This window comes from Schistocerca nitens, chromosome 1 (genome assembly GCF_023898315.1).
Source record: "Schistocerca nitens isolate TAMUIC-IGC-003100 chromosome 1, iqSchNite1.1, whole genome shotgun sequence".
Taxonomy (NCBI): domain Eukaryota; kingdom Metazoa; phylum Arthropoda; class Insecta; order Orthoptera; family Acrididae; genus Schistocerca; species Schistocerca nitens.
This window is the reverse complement of record NC_064614.1, coordinates 557012951-557037935: the sequence shown is the minus strand read 5'-3', so window position 1 is coordinate 557037935 and position 24985 is coordinate 557012951.

Sequence of the window (24985 nt, the reverse complement as noted above, 5' to 3'; positions counted from 1 at the left end):
CGTTGATGTACTGGTGGATATCGTGTCGTATGACTCCTGTAGTTGATAGTATAATTGGTATATTGTCAACTTTATCCTAATGCCACATGTCCTTGACTTCCTCAGCCAGTTGGATGTATTTTTCAATTTTTTTCTCGTGTTTTCTTCTGTATATTTGTTGTATTGGGTGTGGATATTTCGATTAATTGTGTTAATTTCTTCTTTTTATTGGTGAGTATGATGCTAGGTTTGTTATGTGGTGTTGTTTTATCTGTTATAATGGTTCTGTTCCAGTATAATTTGTATTCATCATTCTCCAGTACATTTTGTAGTGCATACTTGTTTGTGGGAACGTGTTTTATTAGTTTATGTTGTATGGCAAGTTGTTGATGTATTATTTTTGCTACATTGTCATGTCTTCTGGGGTATTTTGGATTTTCTAGTATTGTACATCCGTTCGTGATGTGATCTACTGTTTCTATTTGTTGTTTGCAAAGTCTGCATTGTATCTTCTAAGTCGTTTTGCCAATGCTTGTAGTTTCTGCTTCTTTTCATCTAATTGCTCTATCGTTTCTTGTTGTGAGATTTTACCTAACCCTTTTCGTTTTTTGTCTGATATTTCATTTCTTAAAAATTGTGTTAGCTGTCCGATGTCTTTTTTCAGTTTTTCTATTCTGATCTGTAGCCTGTGTTGCCATGGTGGTTTTGTGGGTTTCTTCTGTGTGTTGGTTGGTTCTGATCTCTGCCTAGTGTGTATATTTAGTGTAGTGAGTGCTCCTATATAAACCAGTAGTTGAAACTCTTCCATAGTTGTATTTTCATTTATTTTGTTGTGTATGATTGTGTTGATAGTTGTTATTGGTGTTTCGACTTGTGGGTTATTTGGTGGTCTATGCAAGAATCGTCTAATGTCTGTATTTGTGTCTTTGTATTCTATATATATCAGCTGAAATTTTTCTTCTATATCTAACATGTGTGTCACTTCGTGTTCTATTTGTGCTTGTTCTGGTGACTGTCTTAAGATTTAGTTTTCCTCTGATTGTTTAATTGATGCATGTTGTTCTTTGTTTGTTTGCTCTGGGATGTTTGAGTCCATTACTGTATTTTCTTCTTCTTCTTCTGATTGCACATTATTTTGTTCCAGTATTTGTTGTACTTGTTGTTTGATGTTTTCTAATTCTGACTGGGGTATACTGTTATTTTTGATTATTACACGGATCTGATCAGCTAGTCGTTGTTCTGTTAAAAATTTTAATTCTGGGTATCTGGTAATAAATGTTGTATATACTTGTGATCTGTATCCAGTTGTGTTGGTTCCTAACTTTGTTGCTTGGTAATAACAGAACATGACGTGTCGGTCAACTTCATCTGACCATCTCATCCTCTGTCTTTGTTTTCCTTCTAGAGTGGTTACAGGAAGCCATATCCTGCAAAACACCTCTATCTGGATTTAAATCATTTTCCGTGGGGCTAGCAGTGTCGTTACCATTGTGGACGGGCATAGGGTTCAAGCGTCGTCCCCAGCCATGACAGCGCTTGTCCGAGGCTTCGTTAGTTCTGTCCTGAACCAACTAATCACACTAAAAGGGGGGTTAGTCCTATTAGTGGTTTGTTCTTTTCGTCGCCTTTTACGACTGGCAGAACATACCGGAGGCCTATTCTTTTCCCGGGCCTCCACGGGGTTAATTATTATTATTCTTAGTAGTAGTAGTAGTAGTAGTAGTAGTATTAAGCATCAGACTGAGAAGGGGAAGCAACATATACTTGCGTGGCTCCCTTTCCAGTTTAGAAAGCGCCGCGCACCATTGTGGAACAGTGAGGCTTTGTGCGAGCGATGTGTGATTTGGGAAGTGAAGTATGCTAAGAAATTCCCGGACGTCACTAGCACTGAAAATGTACCTAAGGGCCAGTTTAAAACTGAGTTTTAAGAATATTACAAGGATGGAATATAAGTAGTATGTTAATATCGGCCTCGATTGTTCTGTGCACACAATGACACGTCGGACACGGTTGGCTCTGTGAAAAAACTTGGCACATAGAAAGTAAATTATTAAGTTGTCCAACTGCCAAAGCAAACACACATTTAGAGTAATTGACACTATATTTACGAGCTTGGATTTAACTTACATATAAAATGTTAACACTTACGTCAATAACAATGACAGAGCCTGAGTGGTTTGAAAAGTTTAGAAATCACATAGAAATGTCCATTCATTAACCACTCTGCATTTTTCACACACACTAGTCCCACATGCAACAAAATGACAATATATCTCTCTAGGGTTTTAAAAAATTACAAATCTTATAATGACGCCTATGTTATGGTATACACGAGATGAGAGGAGAGTGATATCGTTCGGCAGTGGACGATGGGTTGCGCGCTTTCTTTTTTTTTTTTTTGTAATATTCAAATGTCTTCTGAGTCTGTCTTTAATATCGATGTTTTTACATGCGTACTGAATTATCTATAGTTTCTTAGGCGCGTCACTGGCGCTGGATTCATTTCTCCTTGTAAATCGTCAAAATACATCATTACAATGCGTAGTTAAATATTATACATTGGCAAATAAATGGCTCTTGGCTTCTTTCATGATTCAAATCAGTGTTTCATGTGACGAGATGTGGCGGTGTGAAAATACAGCATCTCACGGCACGGTAGCTCAGCGTTTTCGGTTAGAGGGAAAAAAAAAAAAAAAAAACACTGAGTGAACGGATCAAGGAAGAGCCTGAACGGGTGTCATCGGACGTCCGCCCCGAACGAATTCAAAGAACAATAAAGAACAAAATGAGACCAACAAAAAAAGGTGGTAAGGCGAATACATTTAATGTGAACGTCTGAAGTCGAATTCGCAATCAGCTATAGATATCGGCGCGAGACCAGCAACAGTCCACAGTCTTACTGGAGTCCAGGCAGCGATTACACATAACAGCAAAACTCGTTGAAGATGACTGGGTCGGTGGTCGAAATAGTAAGAGAAAATGGAAATACTACTCCTGACAAGAAAAAGTGCAGCATCCAGAAGAGATGGTCGAATGTCATTGTAACTTCGAACGTGCGTGGACCACCATAGAACAAAGTTTCGCTTTCAGTCCTGATTGGCTGATCAGAACCGACCGATCGCCGGCAGTTGTCGTCTTTCTTGAACTTGGAACCGCTACTTCTCACTCAGGCAGCTCATCAGTTAGCATCACGAGGCTATGTGGACCAAGTTCCAGGCCTCCACCAAGGAAAAATTCCTGGCGGTGCCGGGAATCTAAGCTGGATCCTTTGCGTACCAGCCCGAAACGCTGGACCATTGAGCTACAGAACTCTGCAGCGTCAGCGGGTATGTAAATAGATTTGCAGCTCTCTGTGATAGAACGGTCACCAGAATGCATTCGTGTTTAGCATTGTTATCGCACCTGAGTACTTAAGTGGCGTGAACAGCGTCAGATGTTGGGTAATCACTGTGCAGGCGACGGAGATGCCAAGTACGTGTGTGACCTGACACGGCTCGAAAGGGGCCTCATAGTGGTGGAACCGGGGTATTCGGAAGTGACTGTGGCCCTACGTTGGACTGCGTCGTAACATGCACGCATACTCGTCGCCAAGGTACCAGTCGAAGACGTCTGACCACCACAGGAGAGACTCGCCGCAGTTTAATCCAAGAGCTTCGTCGCAGTGACCATTCATCTGCGCCTGCCATAGGAGAAAAAGTATTAGACTCCCGCAACATTCTGAGCCACCCTGCAGCATTGGTCGGAGACTAATAGCAGAAGCCAAAGGCTGACATTAACACTACCACACATACGGTTGCGTTTGCAATGATGCAATACAGGGGCTCTATTTCAGAGTAGCGAAGATGAAAATGTGCTCATAACCTTTATGGTATGCACTTATTTCCAATGTTTACTGGGCATGTCTTTCTCGATTTGGTCATTAATATCCCCTCTCAAAATATGGAAAGCAAAGAACTCGCAGAAGAAGAGATTTGTTCCACAGTATCGATGACGATGAAGCGGACAAAGCTCTTGTTGTTGTTGTGGTCTTCAGTCCTGAGACTGGTTTGATGCAGCTCTCCATGCCACTCTATCCTGTGCAAGCTTCTTCATCTCCCAGTACCTACTGCGACCTACATCCTTCTGAATCTGCTTAGTGTATTCATCTCTTGGTCTCCCTCTACGATTTTTACCCTCCACGCTGGCCTCCAATGCTAAATTTGTGATCCCTTGATGCCTCAAAACATGTCCTACCAACCGATCCCTTCTTCTAGTCAAGTTGTGCCACAAACTTCTCTTCTCCACAATCCTATTCAATACCTCCTCATTAGTTTCGTGATCTACCCACCTTATCTTCAGCATTCTTCTGTAGCACCACATTTCGAAAGCTTCTATTGTCTTCTTGTCCAAACTGGTTATCGTCCATGTTTCACTTCCATACATGGCTACACTCCATACAAATACTTTCAGATACGACTTCCTGACACTTAAATCTACACTCGATGTTAACAAATTTCTCTTCTTCAGAAACGATTTCCTTGCCATTGCCAGTCTACATTTTATATCCTCTCTACTTCGACCATCATCAGTTATTTTACTCCCTAAATAGCAAAACTCCTTTACTACTTTAAGTGTCTCATTTCCTAATCTAATCCCCTCAGCATCACCCGATTTAATTTGACTACATTCCATTATCCTCGTTTTGCTTTTGTTGATGTTCATCTTATATCCTCCTTTCAAGACACTGTCCATTCCGTTCAACTGCTCTTCCAAGTCCTTTGCTGTCTCTGACAGTATTACAATGTCATCGGCGAACCTCAAAGTTTTTACTTCTTCTCCATGAATTTTAATACCTACTCCGAATTTTTCTTTTGTTTCCTTTACTGCTTGCTCAATATACAGATTGAATAACATCGGGGAGAGGCTACAACCCTGTCTCACTCCTTTCCCAACCACTGCTTCCCTTTCATGCCCCTCGACTCTTATAACTGCCATCTGGTTTCTGTACAAATTGTAAATAGCCTTTCGCTCCCTGTATTTTACCCCTGCCACCTTCAGAATTTGAAAGAGAGTATTCCAGTTAACGTTGTCAAAAGCTTCCTCTAAGTCTACAAATGCTAGAAACGTAGGTTTGCCTTTTCTTAATCTTTCTTCTAAGATAAGTCGTAAGGTTAGTATTTCTTCACGTGTTCCAACATTTCTACGGAATCCAAACTGATATTCCCCGAGGTCCGCTTCTACCAGTTTTTCCATTCGTCTGTAAAGAATTCGCGTTAGTATTTTGCAGCTGTGACTTATTAAACTGATAGTTCGGTAATTTTCACATCTGTCAACACCTGCTTTCTTTGGGATTGGAATTATTATATTCTTCTTGAAGTCTGTGGGTATTTCGCCTGTCTCATACATCTTGCTCACCAGATGGTAGAGTTTTGTCATGACTGGCTCTCCCAAGGCCATCAGTAGTTCTAATGGAATGTTGTCTACTCCCGGGGCCTTGTTTCGACTCAGGTCTTTCAGTGCTCTGTCAAACTCTTCACGCAGTATCTTATCTCCCATTTCATCTTCATCTACATCCTCTTCCATTTCCATAATACTGTCCTCAAGTACATCGCCCTTGTATAAACCCTCTATATACTCCTTCCACCTTTCTGCCTTCCCTTCTTTGCTTAGAACTGGGTTGCCATCTGAGCTCTTGATATTCATACAAGTGGTTCTCTTCTCTCCAAAGGTCTCTTTAATTTTCCTGTAGGCAGTATCTATCTTACCCCTAGTGAGACAAGCCTCTACATCCTTACATTTGTCCTCTAGCCATCCCTGCTTAGCCATTTTGCACTTTCTGTCGATCTCATTTTTGAGACGTTTGTATTCCCTTTAGCCTGCTTCATTTACTGCATTTTTATATTTTCTCCTTTCATCCCAATTTAGAGCCCACGTTTACTATTCTTCTTTGTTTGGAAAGATCGTTCCTATCATAACCCTAAATATTGACGATTCCTCCTGGAACCCTCTGTAGATGTTGGTTGCAGCTGGGATCAAAGCACGCACATTCGCTCGATGGTCTCCCATATGTATTTAAGACAGCTGAAGTCTGGTGAACTAAAGATGATGAGAGGGACACAAGGGTACCGTTCCCAGAAAACGTTCGTGTTAACAGACTTTGGCCGCGGAAACGTACGAAATTACATGTGTCAGGACGGTTTGAGAAAGCACCGTGAACATGAAAATGCCATTGCAGTTGTAGTGGAGCGGCGTGGGACGTGACTCGTTCCCCGTCAAACCTACAGTAGTACTGGCCGCCGGTGTGACAGTCGTGTACACCACGGGAAAGACGCGCTGCGTCAGCGGTATAGTACCCCGTCACATTGCAAAAGAACTGTCAGTGATGAAACCAACGATCCGACCACGGCTGCAGTGGCCTTCTACTACTTGTAGTGGCGTATTTTGTGTTGTTCAGGGTCACTTGTATTTCGTCATGACTGTTCTGCTAAGCATGAGCATGATCTGTGGCGTTGTGTCACGTTCAGCAGAGCAGGTCATCACAAAATATAATCTCTGGTCAATAAAATAATCTGACTTTCGCCAAATATCGGTGGCCTTGGCATGCAACGCGCCAACCCTGAGGCTGTGCAGACCCTGCGCTTCTAATGTGTCAGGATGTAAAAGTTGTACTGATGGTAACTGCCGGCCGGTGTGGCCGTGCGGTTCTAGGCGCTTCAGTCTGGAACCGCGTGACCGCTACAGTCGCAGGTTCGAATCCTGCCTCGGGCATGGATGTGTGTGATGTCTTTAGATAATTAGGTTTAAGTAGTTCTAAGTTCTAGGGGACTGATGACCACAGATGTTAAGTCCAATAGTGTTCAGAGCCATTTGAACCATTTTTGATGCTAACTCGATTCAGGGACAACCGTCGTCACCAAACTGCAGTGGGCAACAGCACGTTAGGATTCGTCTTCGACCATCGTGGGTGGCGACTGTGAGTAGATAAGCTACCTTGCAACAAGTCGCTCGACAAATCAATGCTGAACATCTTCCATATATTTCAAATAACTTCCGGGAATTCAGCCAGGTAACACTTTCAGCGACCGCCGATATTTCGGCGGGAGAACACCCCGCCATTTTCAAGGCAAACTGCAACGGACACGCGGCGTACATGCAAATTTAATACCTCGGTTCTCCGACAGAAGCAGGAAAGATAACACACACACACACACTGAACACTAGTGCCACCAAAGATGACCAAAGTCAGAGCTATCGATAGTGAGACTATGAATTCGCAGGTGAGGCAGCATTGACTCTGTTCCTCTGTTTTTTGACAAGGGAGAGAGCCGGATTCCAAACAGAGTTCAAACAGAAACCTCCATCCCTGTTAACGAGGGTGCTCGCTAATTTAATCTCAACTGCCTCCCTAATGACACTGTCCCAATAGCTGGACGTACATGCCAATATCTCGGTGTTATTATATAACATGGGGTGACCAGTATCCAAGCAATGTTCGGCAATTGCAGATCTATTTGGCTGCTGTAATCGTGTGTGCCGTTTATGCTCAGTAGATCTGTCCTCCAAGGTCCTGATAGTTTGACCAATATATGCCATGCCGCAGCTACAAGGAATACGACATACACCCGCCTTACGCAGTCCAAGATCATCCTTAACGGAACTCAAAAGTGCTCTAATTTTAGATGGAGGTCGGAAAACACATTTCACATCGTATTTCCGTAAAATACGACCGATCTTATTGGACGTGTTTCCTACGTAAGGCAAAAAGGCAGTAGACTTAGGTGTTGACTCAGAATTATCAATCACCCGATGTACAGTTGGTCGATAGCGCAACGCACGTTCAGTCTGTCTATCACTATAACCATTTTGACGAAATGTAACTTCAAGATGGGACAGCTCAGCTGGCAAAGTCTCAGCGTCAGAAACGACATGTGCCCTGTGTACCAAGGTACGAAGTACCCCCTTCACGCTGAGCCGAATGGTGACAACTATTAGCTTGTAAGTACAAGTCGGTGTGAGTACGTTTCCTGTAGACTGCATGTCCCAATGATCCATCATCCTTCCTCCTAACCAACACGTCGAGAAAGGGAAGGCAACCATCCTCTTCCACCTCCATCGTAAAACGAATGTTCGGGTGGATCGAGTTCAGGTGTTCTAGAAAGACATTCAAATTCTCCCTACCGTGAGGCCAAACAACGAATGTATCGTCAACGTATCTAAAGAAACAGGCGGGTTTTAAAGGCGCCGACTCCAATGCACGTTCCTCGAAGTCTTCCATAAATAAATTTGCGATCACAGGAGACAACGGACTACCCATCGCAACTCCATCTGTCTGCTCGTAATACTGGTCATTAAATAAAAAGTAAGTGGATGTCAACACATGCCTAAAGAGATTAGCTAAATCAGCAGCAAACCTGGCTTCAATTAACCGCAACGAATCAGACAGAGGAACACGAGTGAAGAGAGAGACCACATCGAAACTCACTAAAATATCAGAGTCATTCAGCCTCAGTCCCTCCAAACGACGTAAAAAATCAGCTGAGTTCCTGATATGATGTTCACACCGTCCTACTTGTGGACTCAACAGAGAAGCAAGATGCTTGGATACACGATATGTCGGAGCGCCGATGTTACTCACTATAGGACGGAAAGGAACCCCTTCCTTATGAACCTTTGGAAGGCCATATAACCTAGGGGGAACGGCACTATAGGTGTTAAGCCTCTTGATTGTGTCCTGCGACAAACTACTTTTCTTCAGGAGGCTGTTGGTCTTTCTCTCAACACTTTTCATGGGGTCAGCATCGATTCTGCGATACGCTGAATCAGATAGTAAACGTTGCATCTTTTATACATAATCATGTTTATTTAAAACAACGGTGGCATTGCCCTTGTCAGCAGGTAAAATAACAATACTGGGATTAACTTTGAGAGAGCGTAAAGCAGCCCTCTCTACTGCTGTTACATTACTCTTGGGTGGACGAGCCCTAGTGAAAACACGGCATACCTCCCTCCTAACTTCCTCTGCAGCGTCAGGAGGTAGTTTGCAAACTGCCTGTTCAATCGAACTAATAAAATCAACTACCGGTAAATTCTTCGGAGTGGGTGCAAAATTTAAACCCTTCCCTAGCACGGGTAAGGTTGCGTCGTCAAAAGATTTCTCTGTGATATTTATCACAGAACGTCGAGATATAACATCCGACTCCGCGCGATGAAAACGTTCAAACTTTGCCAAATGCCGGGCAGTAACGGAGTTGTACTCCCAGTCAGCTTGGGTCCATGAGGCACCGTCCAACCAATTCCAGGTGAAATCAGACACTTCAGATGCAACCATTAAATGAAAACGATACAATTCTTTGGAAACAGAATCCAAACGTCGACGAGTAAAACGAATCCTTTCGCGAACAAGAGCCAATCCAGCACGTTGCTTGATACGATTGGCGGCAGGAGAATTAATATGGTGCACAACGTTAGCAAATGTTGGGACATGATTTTCATCACGACACCTCAATAAAAACGACAAAGCACATTGCAGTCTAACTCGACAGCTACGAAGTTTATCCAACTTACGTAAACACCGATACATTTCCTCCCCGTAGAGGTAAACAATGTGAGACCTGAGTTTCTCCTGGCGTATACAACTTTCAAATAACTTCCGGGAATTCAGCCAGGTAACACTTTCAACGACCGCTTTACGCTCTGTCAAAGTTGATCCCAATATTGTTATTTTACCTGCTGACAAGGGCAATGCCACCGTTGTTTTAAATAAACATGATTATGTACAAAAGATGCAACGTTTACTATCTGATTCAGCGTATCGCAGAATCGATGCTGACCCCACGAAAAGTGTTGAGAGAAAGACCAACAGCCTCCTGAAGAAAAATGGTTTGTCGCAGGACACAATCAAGAGGCTTAACACCTATAGTGCCGTTCCCCCTAGGTTATATGGCCTTCCAAAGGTTCATAAGGAAGGGGTTCCTTTCCGTCCTATAGTGAGTAACATCGGCGCTCAGACATATCGTGTACCCAAGCATCTTGCTTCTCTGTTGAGTCCACAAGTAGGACGGTGTGAACATCATATCAGGAACTCAGGTGATTTTTTTACGTCGTTTGGAGGGACTGAGGCTGAATGACTCTGATATTTTAGTGAGTTTCGATGTGGTCTCTCTCTTCACTCGTGTTCCTCTGTCTGATTCGTTGCGGTTAATTGAAGCCAGGTTTGCTGCTGATTTAGCTAATCTCTTTAGGCATGTGTTGACATCCACTTACTTTTTATTTAATGACCAGTATTACGAGCAGACAGATGGAGTTGCGATGGGCAGTCCGTTGTCTCCTGTGATAGCAAATTTATTTATGGAAGACTTCGAGGAACGTGCATTGGAGTCGGCGCCTTTAAAACCCGCCTGTTTCTTTAGATACGTTGACGATACCTTCGTTGTTTGGCCTCACGGTAGGGAGAATTTGAATGTCTTTCTAGAACATCTGAACTCGATCCACCCGAACATTCGTTTTACGATGGAGGTGGAAGAGGATGGTTGCCTTCCCTTTCTCGACGTGTTGGTTAGGAGGAAGGATGATGGATCATTGGGACATGCAGTCTACAGGAAACGTACTCACACCGACTTGTACTTACAAGCTAATAGTTGTCACCATTCGGCTCAGCGTGAAGGGGGTACTTCGTACCTTGGTACACAGGGCACGTGTCGTTTCTGACGCTGAAACTTTGCCAGCTGAGCTGTCCCATCTTGAAGTTACATTTCGTCAAAATGGTTATAGTGATAGACAGATTGAACGTGCGTTGCGCTATCGACCAACTGTACATCGGGTGATTGATAATTCTGAGTCAACACCTAAGTCTACTGCCTTTTTGCCTTACGTAGGAAACACGTCCAATAAGATCGGTCGTATTTTACGGAAATACGATGTGAAATGTGTTTTCCGACCTCCATCTAAAATTAGAGCACTTTTGAGTTCCGTTAAGGATGATCTTGGACTGCGTAAGGCGGGTGTATATCGTATTCCTTGTAGCTGCGGCATGGCATATATTGGTCAAACTATCAGGACCGTGGAGGACAGATGTACTGAGCATAAACGGCACACACGATTACAGCAGCCAAATAGATCTGCAATTGCCGAACATTGCTTGGATACTGGTCACCCCATGTTATATAATAACACCGAGATATTGGCATGCACGTCCAGCTATTGGGACAGTGTCATTAGTGAGGCAGTTGAGATTAAATTAGCGAGCAACCTCGTTAACAGGGATGGAGGTTTCTGTTTGAACTCTGTTTGGAATCCGGCTCTCTCCCTTGTCAAAAAACAGAGGAACAGAGTCAATGCTGCCTCACCTGCGAATTCATAGTCTCACTATCGATAGCTCTGACTTTGGTCATCTTTGGTGGCACTAGTGTTCAGTGTGTGTGTGTGTGTGTGTGTGTGTGTGTGTGTGTGTGTGTGTGTGTGTGTTATCTTTCCTGCTTCTGTCGGAGAACCGAGGTATTAAATTTGCATGTACGCCGCGTGTCCGTTGCAGTTTGCCTTGAAAATGGCGGGGTGTTCTCCCGCCGAAATATCGGCGGTCGCTGTGGGTGTTACCTGGCTGAATTCCCGGAAGTTATTTGAAAGTTGTATACGCCAGGAGAAACTCAGGTATTTTCCATATAATTCGGTACCTCGACAGCACTATCGTCATTTTGTAATTTAATTTCAGCTCTTAGAGAAAGTTCTACCTTAATGTTATGTGAATTATATCAGTCATTAAAAGCAAATAAATATCTTTTACTCTCGGTCTTCACTTATATTGCAAGATCTCTTACCCTGCTACAAGTTTGCAGTGGTTAGGCGACTCACAACTAATAAATATTATTCCTAAGTTGTTGATGTTACCTTGATGGCGTTTCTGTTGTCCACTGCGGCCAAACTCAGCGATCAGTTAGTTACAGGGATCAGCGAAGGAAACGAGAATTGCACTCACTAGTGTCGTATGATCATATGCATTATTTCTCAACATCCTGTTTTCTCAATACATACTAATCCAACAGGGATGAATGAGGTAAGTTGGAAAGGTTTTTTAACCAGATCCTCACACAGAATGGGGTGCACTCAGCCTCGTGATGCCAATTGAGGAGATACTCGACCGAATAGTAGTGGCTCCGGTCAAAGAAAACCATCTTAACGACCGGGAGAGCGGTGTGCTGACCACACGCCCCTCCTATCCGCATCCTCAACTGAGGATGACATAGCAGTCGGATGGTCCCGGTGGGCCACTTGTGGCCTGAAGACGGAGTTCTCACACAGTATACCGATTTTTGCGCTGAACCTTACAGTTTGTGGAAAATTTTCTCATAAAAGAGACTTTTAACAGACATTGATAAAAGGGGATCATGGATGAGCAGCTTCATACCTATATTTTACGAAGATAACTTATTAATCACAAATAAGGCACTCCCTTTTCATATTATCTTATTACAAACATCATTTCATTTTTTAAAGTGCTTATTAAGTGGACAACCTATATACAGCACTGTTATACACCGAGCCAAAGCATTATATCCGCCTGTTTAATAGCGTGTTGGTCCACTTTTTAAACACAATGGAGTAGCGATTCTTCTTGACATGGGTTCTACAGCCCCTTGATAGATTCCCAGAAGTTTGTGGCACCAGATGACTACTTACAGGTCACTAAACTCCCGCAAATTACGGGACGGTGGTTTGTGGGCACCTAGCTGGCGCCCGACTCGTGTTGTAGTGGGTACAGGTCAGGGGGATTTGCTGTCTAACCGTGCAAAGAGGCCTTGGTCAAACAACAGGAATTCTTCCTCGTGGCGTTTCGTTGCCAACTGCGGGCAACATCTTCCGAAGTGAGCCAACGACTGGCTACTAGCCCCTGGAGGTCCCGTATATATAGAGAGAGAGCATAGAAGGCGCTACCACTCGTCACGTGCTGTCGACAGTGAAACTATCTCTGACTAACGTCATTGGTCTTGATTAAAGGTAATCGATTGTCACACCGTTGGTACAAGGCAACAGCACGTTCCAGTAAGAACCAGCTGCAGCGGAAAGGCGCTCAGCGTACTGGCGGCGAGGTGAATTGGGCGCGGCGGAAGAGGACTTGGCGTGGCGCTGTATACGTTCTGACGTAGGGAAATCCTCTCGACCACCAATCAATACAAAGAAGAGGAAACTATATATATATATGTTTTAATTATATATTAAGCCTTTAAAAATCTTTAAATTAGTATAAATTATTTCATTCATGGTCCACTCAAAAAGGATTATTTAAGTGTTATTTCTTTAAAAATTGTCTTATTATTAAAAGTATATTCTCGATTAATATGTATGGTGAAAAAATAACATCTTAGTACATATGTACAATTCTTACACATAAAGGGCACTTTTTACTTTTACCAATCAGGTTCCTCTAAACTGTGATAGCCTATAAGGTTTTAACAGTTTAAAAATTACTTTAGTTATGACAGCGAACCATTAGTTCTGTAATGACAGGTTACTCTGTTCAAAATGGCTCTGAGCACTATGGGACTTAACATCTATGGTCATCAGTCCCCTATAACTTAGAACTACTTAAACCTAACTAACCTAAGGACATCACACACATCCATGCCCGAGGCAGGATTCGAACCTGCGACCGTAGGAGTCGCGCGGCTCCGGACTGAGCGCCTAGAACCGATAGACCACCGCGGCCGGCTGGGTTACTCTGTAACTGCAATATATGGTATGTTGGCATTTAATATATTTCAAAATTTCTTTGTTGTAATCTAAGATAATTCTATCAGTGACTATATCTCTCTTGTTAATTATATTTTTAATTTTATCTAACAGATCTGAAGATGGGCGGCTAGCCTGAAACCGGTTATTGAAAATAGAAAATAGCGGTCGGAGACTGAAATGCCATATTTTTATTCAAAGAACGATCGCGGCAATCCCAATAAGACTGACATGTCTAGTTTTCATAATACAAATCTTATTGAATACAAACAGAAAAGGAATATCACTAAGGTTAGAGTTGTTGAAGAAATTATAATCCAATTCTACATAACCATGTCAACATAAATACGTGCATTAGTTTTTACTGTTTTCTTTCAGTCAAATCTGTCAAATCACCATGGCCATAATTCGTAGCAATAAATAATGTCCGTATTCCGTAGTTATATTTCTCCTCTCCAATAGAGCAATTACATGATTCCTTTTTCCCTTTTCCTCTGCGTCCAATTATTTGCTATGGCTCTTTCTTTCTCGTATGTCCAGTGAATTTTCCGGTCTTCCAATAATTATCTGTTTTCTATGATTATCACGTGTCTATCTTTGGCATTTTTCCTCACCCCGCATAAGTGTAATGGTAGTTTCTAGAATCCTACACACATCCTTTTTATAAGTAGAAAACGCAAGAACTGTGAAGGTAACGCATGAGCATAGCTCAGGTATCTGACAAGGCGATGCTCCACGTACGCTTGAATCACGAACGCAGGAATACGAACGGTGGTTCACACAGCACTGGTTGGCCACGTCCCGACTAGTCGTAGCTTACTCTCCCCATTGTGCAGGATGACAGTGCTACATGCCGCACGCAGCAGCGTAACTTGTCTTCGCCACAGCTTGAGCCCATTCACTTAGCATGAAGCGCGTGTCGTGCTTCGTCACACTATGAGTCAACCCCTTTAAGAACAGAGACGTCTAAATGAGTCAGCCCACGTACCGGTTGGAGACTACACCCACGCGCTGCAATCTGTTTGTCAAACTTAACTCCTTAAAGCTGCCGTCGGTGATCGCGTGGCTTAAGCAAAACACTCATTCACCTGCATAGAAAATTCGTTCAGCTGTAAGCAGACAGCGCGTGTTTCGTCGTCTTAATTATGAGGCAGGTACAAGAGAACATTCTAGTCGGTAAATCAAAACAAAAATACTTCTGAGCATAAATCCAATATACGAGTATCACTCATTTCCACGATACAAGAGTGGATCAGACCTCACTCGTTGAAGTAGTTACGTACTGAAACACTTGCATGAAAGCAGATACAAGACAAAATTATTTTTATTATTATTTACGAGGCTTCGTGTACTCTCGCTAATGTTCTGTGTACCAAGTTATTTGGCAGGAAAGCAAGTAGTAAATAATAGATCGCCCACTGCTGAAATACACCGTGCATTCAAGTAGTTTCGAGACTGATTTTATTCGTGGCGCATAAGCGACGTCACCGCATTATCTACGGCTTGGACTAACAACTGGAAACATCAAATATGCATTCGACCAGCCAGTTTTGAGCAGGCGGTGTAAAGTAGTGCACGTGCGACCGTACTGTGACAACGTTGCTGTACCACAAATTGTATTGAGCAACGTCTCTAAATCAACTTTTCAAGAGACTCTCCAGAATGTTTTGAAGATGAGACAAGTGTATGCAAAGTTTGTCACGCACACTTTGACTCCCGAACAAAACAAAGACGCGTGCTTGCCTGCCGCGAGTTGATTGAAAGGCAGAATTTTGACAATTTTTTTCTGAAAAAAAATCAGCGCCTGTAACGAGACTTGGTGTTGGCAAAACGAGTCTAATACAAAATGCCAAAGTGAGGAAATACAAATGTAGTGCCAAAGCTTTAGCGACATAACCACAGTCGAGCCAGTGCAATGTGTGAATTGAACAACATCCCAAAGAACGACTTTTCTGACAGTTTCACATGTACTCAAGTGTGTGTGTTTGTGTGTGTGTATGGGGGGACGGGGGAGGGAGACTATATAGAACATCTGAACCATCATCCCGACTTTTCTTTACTTTATTAATGCAGTCTCAAACTTTTTGGACTGACGCGGGGAGTGCATTCTCTAGTTGGAACCCATCTCATATCTTTCATCTTCTCCTTAATTTACCGAGCGAGGTGGCGCAGTGGACAACACAGTGGACTCGCATTCGGGAGGACGACAGTTCAAAAACTCGTGTGGCCATGCAGATTTAGGTTTTCCAGGTTTTCTCTAAATCGCTCCAAGCAAATGCCAGTATGGTTCCTTAGAAGGGTCACGGCCGATTTCCTTCTCTATCCTTTCCTCGTCCGAGTCTGTGGTGCGTCTCTAATGACGTCGTTGCCGACGGGGCAACAATAATCTTCCTTCCCTTCCCTTCAAAATGGTTCAAATGGCTCTGAGCACTATGGGACTTCACATCTGAGGTCATCAGTCCCCTAGAACTTAGAACTACTTAAACCTAAATAACCCAAGGATATCACACACATCCATGCTCGAGGCAGTATTCGAACCTGCGATCGTAGCGGTCGTGCGGTTCCAGACTGAAGCGCCTAGAACCGCTCGGCCACGTCGGCCGGCCCCTTTCTCTTCCTTCTTAATTTATCTTGTTTATTAATTTGCGGCCACATGGGTAAAGTGTTCTGTCAATTCGTATGCAATCAAGATGTGGATTAGCATTCTTAGTGTAAAGTAACAAATAACAAAAAAAGAATATACAGGAAGTGTCTAAAACTACGAAATGCAGATGAAACTAAAAAAAATATAGTTCGAAAAAAAAACTTTTGTAGAACATAAAACTATTTTTCTTTTTTGCTTAACCGACACATTTTTATCCAAAATATTTCATATTGTTTGGAAATCTCTTTTATCTCTGTAAAAGTCCCCTACAAACCCTTGACTGGTTTTCAGTTCAGGCCTAAGACTATGAAATGAACATTTAGTTTGTTTTGATTGCTCACCATATGGTACAACATTCAAAAATCTTGTGTTTTGGTTGGGGCCCTACTGCTGTGCACTTCTTGAGTTGACAGCATGTCATCTGCTATATTTGAAGTAGTGTGACATAGGTGCCACACTCCGTATGTCTCGCGAAAAGACTTTAAGAGTTGGAGAGATTCGAACTCACCATTCGCAGCATGGAACAACAAAGGAGGTAAGGGTAATGTCACTCGAAGTACGCTTCACTCTTCATGTCTACATGTAGATGTAGAAATCATATATGTAATATACAGACTGTACGTCGTATACGTCGATAATCATAATACTTCTCACTTAGGGGCAATCACTTTAGACAATCATTTCAGTAAGTGGTATACAGGGTGTTACAAAAAGGTACGGCCAAACTTTCAGGAAACATTCCTCACACACAAATAAAGAAAAGATGTTATGTGGACATGTGTCCGGAAACGCTTAATTTCCATGTTAGAGCTCATTTTAGTTTGTTCTTCCACCTACGCTCAATGGAGCACGTTATCATGATTTCATACGGGATACTCTACCTGTGCTGCTAGAACATGTGCCTTTACAAGTACGACACAACATGTGGTTCTTGCACGATGGAGCTCCTGCAAATTTCAGTCGAAGTGTTCGTACGCTTCTCAACAACAGATTCGGTGACCGCTGGATTGGTAGAGGCGGACCAATTCCATGGCCTCCACGCTCTCCTGACCTCTACCCTCTTGACTTTCATTTATGGAGGCATTTGAAAGCTCTTGTCTACGCAACCCCGGTACCAAATGTAGAGACTCAGGCCGGCCGGTGTGGCCCTGCGGTTAAAGGCGCTTCAGTCTGGAACCGCGTGACCGCTACGGTCGCAGGTTCGAATCCTGCCTCGGGCATGGATGTGTGTGATGTCCTTAGGTTAGTTAGGTTTAATTAGTTCTAAGTTCCAGGCGACTGATGACCTCAGAAGTTAAGTCGCATAGTGCTCAGACCCATTTGAACCATTTTTTTGTAGAGACTCTTCGTGGTCGTATTGTGGACGGCTGTGATACAATACGCCATTCTCCAGGGCTGCATCAGCGCATCAGGGATTCCATGCGACGGAGGGTGGATGCATGTATCCTCGCTAAAGGAGGACATTTTGAACATTTCCTGTAACAAAGTGAAGTCACGCTGGCACGTTCTGTTGCTGTGTGTTTCCATTCCATGATTAATGTGATTTGAAGAGAAGTAATAAAATGAGCTCTAACATGGAAAGTAAGCGTTTCCGGACACATGTCCACATAACATATTTTCTTTCTTTGTGTGTGAGGAATGTTTCGTGAAAGTTTGGCCGTACCTTTTTGTAACACCCTGTATATTTTACTGCTAGCTGCACTGCAATCTGCCCGCAGCTCGTGGTCGTGCGGTAACGTTCTCGCTTCCCACGCCCGGGTTCCCGGGTTCGATTCCCGGCGGGGTCAGGGATTTTCTCTGCCTCGTGATGACTGGGTGTTGTGTGCTGTCCTTAGGTTAGTTAGGTTTAAGTAGTTCTAAGTTCTAGGGGACTGATGACCATAGATGTTAAGTCCCATAGTGCTCAGAGCCATTTGAACCATTTTTGCAATGCAGTCTCACAATAGTGCACAGAAACGAAGTGTTGATAGTTACCTCATGATGTTACACTTCGTCTCGGATGGTAACAGGTGTTTCTGGTAATTCAAGCAGGGCAGTAGGGCTTTAAGGGAAACCACTAAGTTTTGTACCGTATTTGATCGGTACCCGCGAACCGCTCCGGCTGCATGCGGATAGCACTAAGTGTCTAAACCCGGATACCAAGTAAATTACTGTAGCTATAACTTATAAATTACTACTTATTTACTAAAGAAAATATGCGACTTGTTTTTCTTTTTGGCTGGTTTGATGCAGCACGCCACGAATTCCTCTCCTTTGCCAACAATTTCATCTCAGAGTAGCACATGGAACCTACGTCCTTAATTATTTGCTGCATGTATTCCGATCTCTCTTTTCTCCTACAGTTTCTACCACGTACAGCTCCCTCTAGTTCCATGGAAGTCATTCCTTCATGTATTAACAGTGTCCCTTCGTCTTGTTAATGTTTTCCATATATTCCTTTCCTGGCCGATTCTGCAGAGAACCTCTTCATTCAGTACCTCATCAATCCACCAGATTTTCAACATTCTTCTGTAGCACCACGTTCCGAATGCTTAGAATCTCTTCCGTTCAGGTTTGGCCAAAGTCCATGTCTCGCTACCATGCACTGCTGTGCTCCAAACGTATATTCTCAGAATTTTTTCCTCAAATCAACGCATTATGTTCGATAGTAGTGGACTCCTCTTGGACAGCAATGCTCTTTTTGCCAGTGCTAGTCTCCTTTCTATGTCCTCCTTGCTCTGTCCATCATTAGTTATTTTGCAGCCCAGGTAACAGAATCCCTTAATTTCATCTATTTCGTGATCTCTAATGTTAAGTTTTTCGCTCTTATCATATCTCATATTCCTCATTACTTTTGTCTTTCTTCGATTTACTCTCAATCCATAATTTGTACTCATAGGACTGTTCATTCCATTCAACACATCCTGTAATTCTTCAACGTTTGCACTGAAGATAGCAAAGTAATCAGTGAATCACAACGCTTATATCCTTTCACCTTGAATTTTGATCCGTCTCTTGAACCTTCCTTTTATTTCCACCATTGCTTCTTCAACGTACAGACTGAGCAGCAGGGGTGGAAGATTACACCCCTTTCTTACATCGTTTTTAATCCTAGCTCTTCTTTCTTGATCTTCCACTCTTTATTGTTCCGTCTTGGTTCTTGCACATATTTTATTTTATCCGTCTTTCTCTGTAGCTTGTTTGTTCTCAGGATTTCGCCATTTAACATTGTCGAACGCTTTTTTCCAGATCGAGAAATCCTATGAATGTGTCTTGATTTTTCTTCAATCTTGCTTCCGTTACCAACTGCTACGTCAGTAATGTCTCTTTGCTGCCTTTACCCTCCCTAAAGCCAAACTGGTCGTCATGTAACAGATCCTTAATTTTCTTTTCCATTCTTCTGTGTATTATTCAACTTGGATGCACGACCAGTCAAGCTGACTGCGTGATAATTCTCACACCAGTAGGCTACTGCAGTCTTCGGAATTGTGTGGCGATATTTTTCCGAAAGTCAAATGGTATGTATACATCTATATCTATATCTACGTGATTACTCTGCTATTCACAATAAAGTGCCTGGCAGAGGGTTCAATGAACCACCTTCTAGCTGTCTCTCTACCTTTCCGCTCTCGAACGGCACCCGGCAAAAGGGAACACTTAAATTTTTCTTTGCGAGCCCTGATTTCTCTTAGTTTATCGTGATGATCATTTCTCCCTATGTTGGTGGGTGGCAACAGAATGTTTTCGCAATCGGAGGAGAAAACTGGTGATTGAAATTTCATGAGAAGATCCCCTTTGTTTTAATGATTGCCACTCCAATTTACGTATCATGTCTGTGACACTATCTCCTCTATTTCGCGATAATACAAAAAGAGCTGCCCTTCTTTGTACTTTTTCGTTGTCATCCGTCAGTCCCACCTGATGCGGATCCCACACCGCACAGCAATACTCCAGAATAGGGCGGACAAGCGTGGCGTAAGCAGTCTCTTTAGTAGACCTGTTGCGCCTTCTGTGTGTTTTGCCAATGAATCGCTGTCTTTGGTTTGCTCTACCCACAATATTATCTATGTGATCGTACCAATTAAGGTATTTGTAATTGTAATCCCTAAGCATTTAGTTGAATTTACAGCCTTCAGATATGTGTGAGTTATCGCGTAATCGAAATTTAACTAATTTCTTTTAGTACTCATGTGAATAACTTCACACTTTTCTTTATTCAGGGTCAATTGCCTCTTTTCCCACCATACAGATATCTTATCTAAATCATTTTTCAAGTCCTTTTGATCATCTGATGACTTTACAAGACGGTAAATGACAGCATCATCTACAAACAATCTAAGACGGCTATTCACATTGTCTCCTATGTCGTTAATATAGATCAGGAACAATAGAGGACCTATAACACTTCCTTGGAGAACACCGGATATTACTTCTGTTTTACTCAATGACGTTCCGTCTATTGCTACGAACTGTGACCTTTCTGACAGGAAATCACGAATCCAGTCGCACAACTGAGGCGATACTCCGTAGGCACGCAGTTTGTGAGGAACGGTGTCGAAAGCCTTCTGGAAATCTAAAAATTTGGAATCAATTTGACATCCCCTGTCATAGCACTTATTACTTCATGAGTATAAAGAGATAGTTGTGTTTCACAAGAACGATATTTTCTGAATCCGTGGTGACTATGTGTCAATAAATCGTTTTCTTCGCAGTACTTCATAATGTTCGAATACAGTATATGTTATAAAACCGTATAGTAAATCGGCGTTAGTGATATGGGCCTGTAATTCATCGGATTACTCCTACTTCCCTTTTTGTGTATTGGTGTGACTTGAGCTATTTTCCAGTCTTTAGGTACGGATCTTTCTGTGAGCGAGTAGTTGTAAATAACTGCTAAATATGGAGCTATTTTATCAGCGTACTCTGAGAGGAACCTGACTGGTATACAATCTGGACCGGAGGCCTTGCCTTTATTAAGTGATTTAAGCTGCTTTGTTACACCGAGGATATCTACTTCTATGTTTCTCATCTTGGCAGTTGTTCTTGATTGGAATACAGGAATATTTACTTCGTCTTCTTTGGTGAAGGAGTTTCGGAAAACCGTGTTTAATGACTCTGCTTTAGTGGCACTGTCATCAGTGACTTCACTGTTGTTATCGCGCCATGAAGGTATTGATTGCGTCATGCCACTGGTGTGCTTTATGTATGACCAGAATCTCTTTGGGTTTTCTGACAAATTTCTCGATAGAATTTTGTTGTGGAAATTGTTAAAAGCATCTCGCATTGAAGTACGCGCTATATTTTGAACTTCTGTAAAACTTCGTCAATCTTGGGGATTTTGCGTTCCTTTAAATTTGGCTTGCTTTTTTCGTTGCTTCTGCAACAACTATCTGACCCGTTTTGTGTACCATGGGGGATCAGTACCATCACTTATTAATTTATGTGGTATATATCACTCAATTGCTGTCGATACTATCTGTTTGAAAACATTCCACAACTTTTCTACGCTTGCATGATCAGATCGGAAGGAGTGAAGACTGTCTCTTACAAAGGTGTTAAAAGCATTTTTATCAGCTTTTTTAAATAGATATACTTTGCGTTTCTTTTTGATGGTTGTAGGTGTTACGGTATTCAGCCTATCAGCAACTGCCTTGTGATCGCTAAGCCCTGTGTTCTTCACAATACTCACTATTTGTCCAGAATTATTTGTTGCTAAAAGGTCAAGTATGCTTTCGTAACCATTTACGCTTCGAGTGGGCTCATGAACTAATTGTCAAAATAATTTTCTTAGAAAGCACTCAGTGCCATTTCGGATGACGTTTTATGCCTGCCGCCGGGTTTAAACATATAAGTTTTCCAGCATATCGTGGGTCGATTGAAGTCACCACCGACTATAATTGTATGAGCGGGGTACTTATGTGAAATGACACACAAGTTTTCTTTGAACTGTTCAGCAACTATATCTTCTGAGTCGGGGGGTCGGTAAAACGATCCAGTTAATAGTTTAGTCCTATTGTTAGGTATAACCTCTACCTATACTATTTCACACTAACTATCTACTTCAATTTCGCTATAAGGCAAACTACCTCTGACAGCAATAAATACTCCACCACCAACTGTATTTAATTTATCCTTTCTGAACACTTTTAGATCGTTTGAAAAAATTTCAGCTGAACTTGTTCCGGCTGTATCTACAACTATTTGAGCTTCAGTGCTTTCTATTAGGGCTTGGAGCTCTGGTTCTTTCCCAACACAGTTACGACAATTTACAATACCAATCGTTTCTGCAACTACCTTACTGTGTTTTACCTGCACACTTTTAGATGGACATCCCTCCTGTGGTTCCCTGAGACCCTCTAAGCTAAAAAACCGCCCAGTCCCTTCCACACAGCCCCCGCTACCCGTGTAACCGCCTCCTGTGTGTAGTGAATGCCCAGACCTTGCTGGCCGAGAAGCTTCCTCTGGAACAGGGTGGACGATTGCATCCGGCTCAGAGACATCGTCAGCCACAGATAACGCCCGAACCGGAGAGGCCCTACGATCGGCTCCTCGGAAAGTTTTTCGTTGCCTGCCGGACTTTGGAATGATCTCCCACTCGACCACGGGTGAGGGGTCAACCTCAGTGCAGGCAGACTCATACATTCTGTACGTCAAAGTGAATAGTCTTTTTGTCACCACTTCATCCAATGATTTTATAAATTCTGATGAAATGTTGCCTATCCTTTCTGCCTCATTCGACCTTAAGTCTTCCAAAGCTCTTTTAAATTCTGACTCATAATGGGTCTACCACGTCATCAGACAAGTCCTCCCCCTCGTAGAGCCCGTCAGTTTACTTTCTCAACTATCCACTTCCTCCTTTGCATTTAACATCGAGTTCCAATTTCACTCTTAATTTTACCGCCATTGCTTTTAATTTCCCCGAAGTTATTTTGAGTTTTCTATACGCTGAGTCAATCCTTCCAACAGTCATATCTTTTTCGGTTTCTTCAAATTTTTCGCGCCTTACTTCCCAGCACTTCTTATTTATTTCATTCCTAAGTGAACTGTATCTCTGTATTCCTGAATTTTCCTGAACATTTTTGTACATATTTCTTTCGTCGATCAGCTGAAGTATTTCTTCTGTTACCCATAGTCCCTCGTATTTAGCTTCCTTGTACCCATGTTTTTCCTTCCCAATACTGTGATTACTCTTTTTAGAGATGTTCATTCCTCTTCAACTGAACTGCATAATGAGATATTCAGTACCGCATAGTCTATAGCCTAAGCGTATTTCAAGTGTGTCTCTTCATTCCCTAGTGTTTCCGTCTCCCACTTCTTTGCACAATGATTTTTCCTGACTAGGCTGTTAAATTTATTGTTCATCACTACTAAGTTTTCGTCTGAATCTGTATCTGCTCCTGGGTACTCCTTACAAGCCAGTACCTGATTCCTAAATCTCTGCCTGGTCATGATGTAATCTAATTGAAATTTTTTCTTATCTCCCGACCTTTTCCAAGTATATCTCCTCTTGTAATTCTTGAGCAAAGTATTCGCTATTACTAGCTAAAATTTATTGCAGAACTCAGATAGTCTTCTCCTCTCCTATTCCTGTTGTCAAGTCCGTATTCTTCTGTAACCCTTTATTCTACTCCTGCCTGTACAACCGCATTCCAACACCCCATGGCTATTAGTTCTTCATCTCCCTTTACGTAATGAATTCCACAGGCCAACGAAAAAATTTTTTTGAAAAACTTTTTTTACTTTGATAGCTGATTTTTATAGATTTTTATGAGCTGAATCCAAATCTAGCGTTAGTTTTTTGTATCACCCATAGTTTTCGAGCAATATGCTTTTTATTATATATTATAAAAATCCTAATCTATACGGTAAACGGGGAAATTAATGAAAAGCTTTGTTCCAACATAAGCTTGGTTTGTATTTACTATAACCTACTTAAAACAATGATATATATTAATAGAGGTTTCACTTGTCAGCTGGAATTGGTTTGTATTTTCTTTCTCTTTTTTCTCTGAAGCTTTTTGTGTAACTTTTTCTACAGTGAGTCGCTTGCTGAGCTTTCGGTGAAGTGACCGACAGTGGTCATCCATCATGTTGGTGTTCCAGCGGCCTTGGTAGCGGTTTTCCATCACTTTAATGTCCTGGTGAAAACACTCTCCTTGCTCCTCACTAATATCTCCCATATTGTCTGGGGAGTACTAAAGGTGACTATTCAAAAAGTGAACTTTCAGGCTCATTAAACAGCCTAAAGTTTCAAACTTCTTTAACACTGTGGCTATAATGGAAACATATTCTGGGTCTTTTTCATGTCGTAAGAACTTTGTAACGACTTGGTTAAATAATAGACATGCTTCTTTCCCATTTAAAGTCATTGTGCATTCAAAGTTAACATCAAACATCAATTTTCTAATGTCAGGTCCGACAAAGACGCCTTCTTTTAGTTTAGCTTCTGAAAGGTGTGGAAACTGTTGCCAGAGATACTTAAAATATGGTCCATCTTTAGGCAAAGCCTTTACAAACTGTTTCATTAGACCTAACTTTATATGTAGAGGTGGTAGGCGCACGTTTTCTGGATTTACAAGGTTTTTGCGTAGAATGTTCTTCTCAGCAGGTTTTTGCAGACTCACTCACCGGCCAGTTCTTTCTGCACCAGTGTTGATCCCTAGCCCTACTGTTCCATTCACA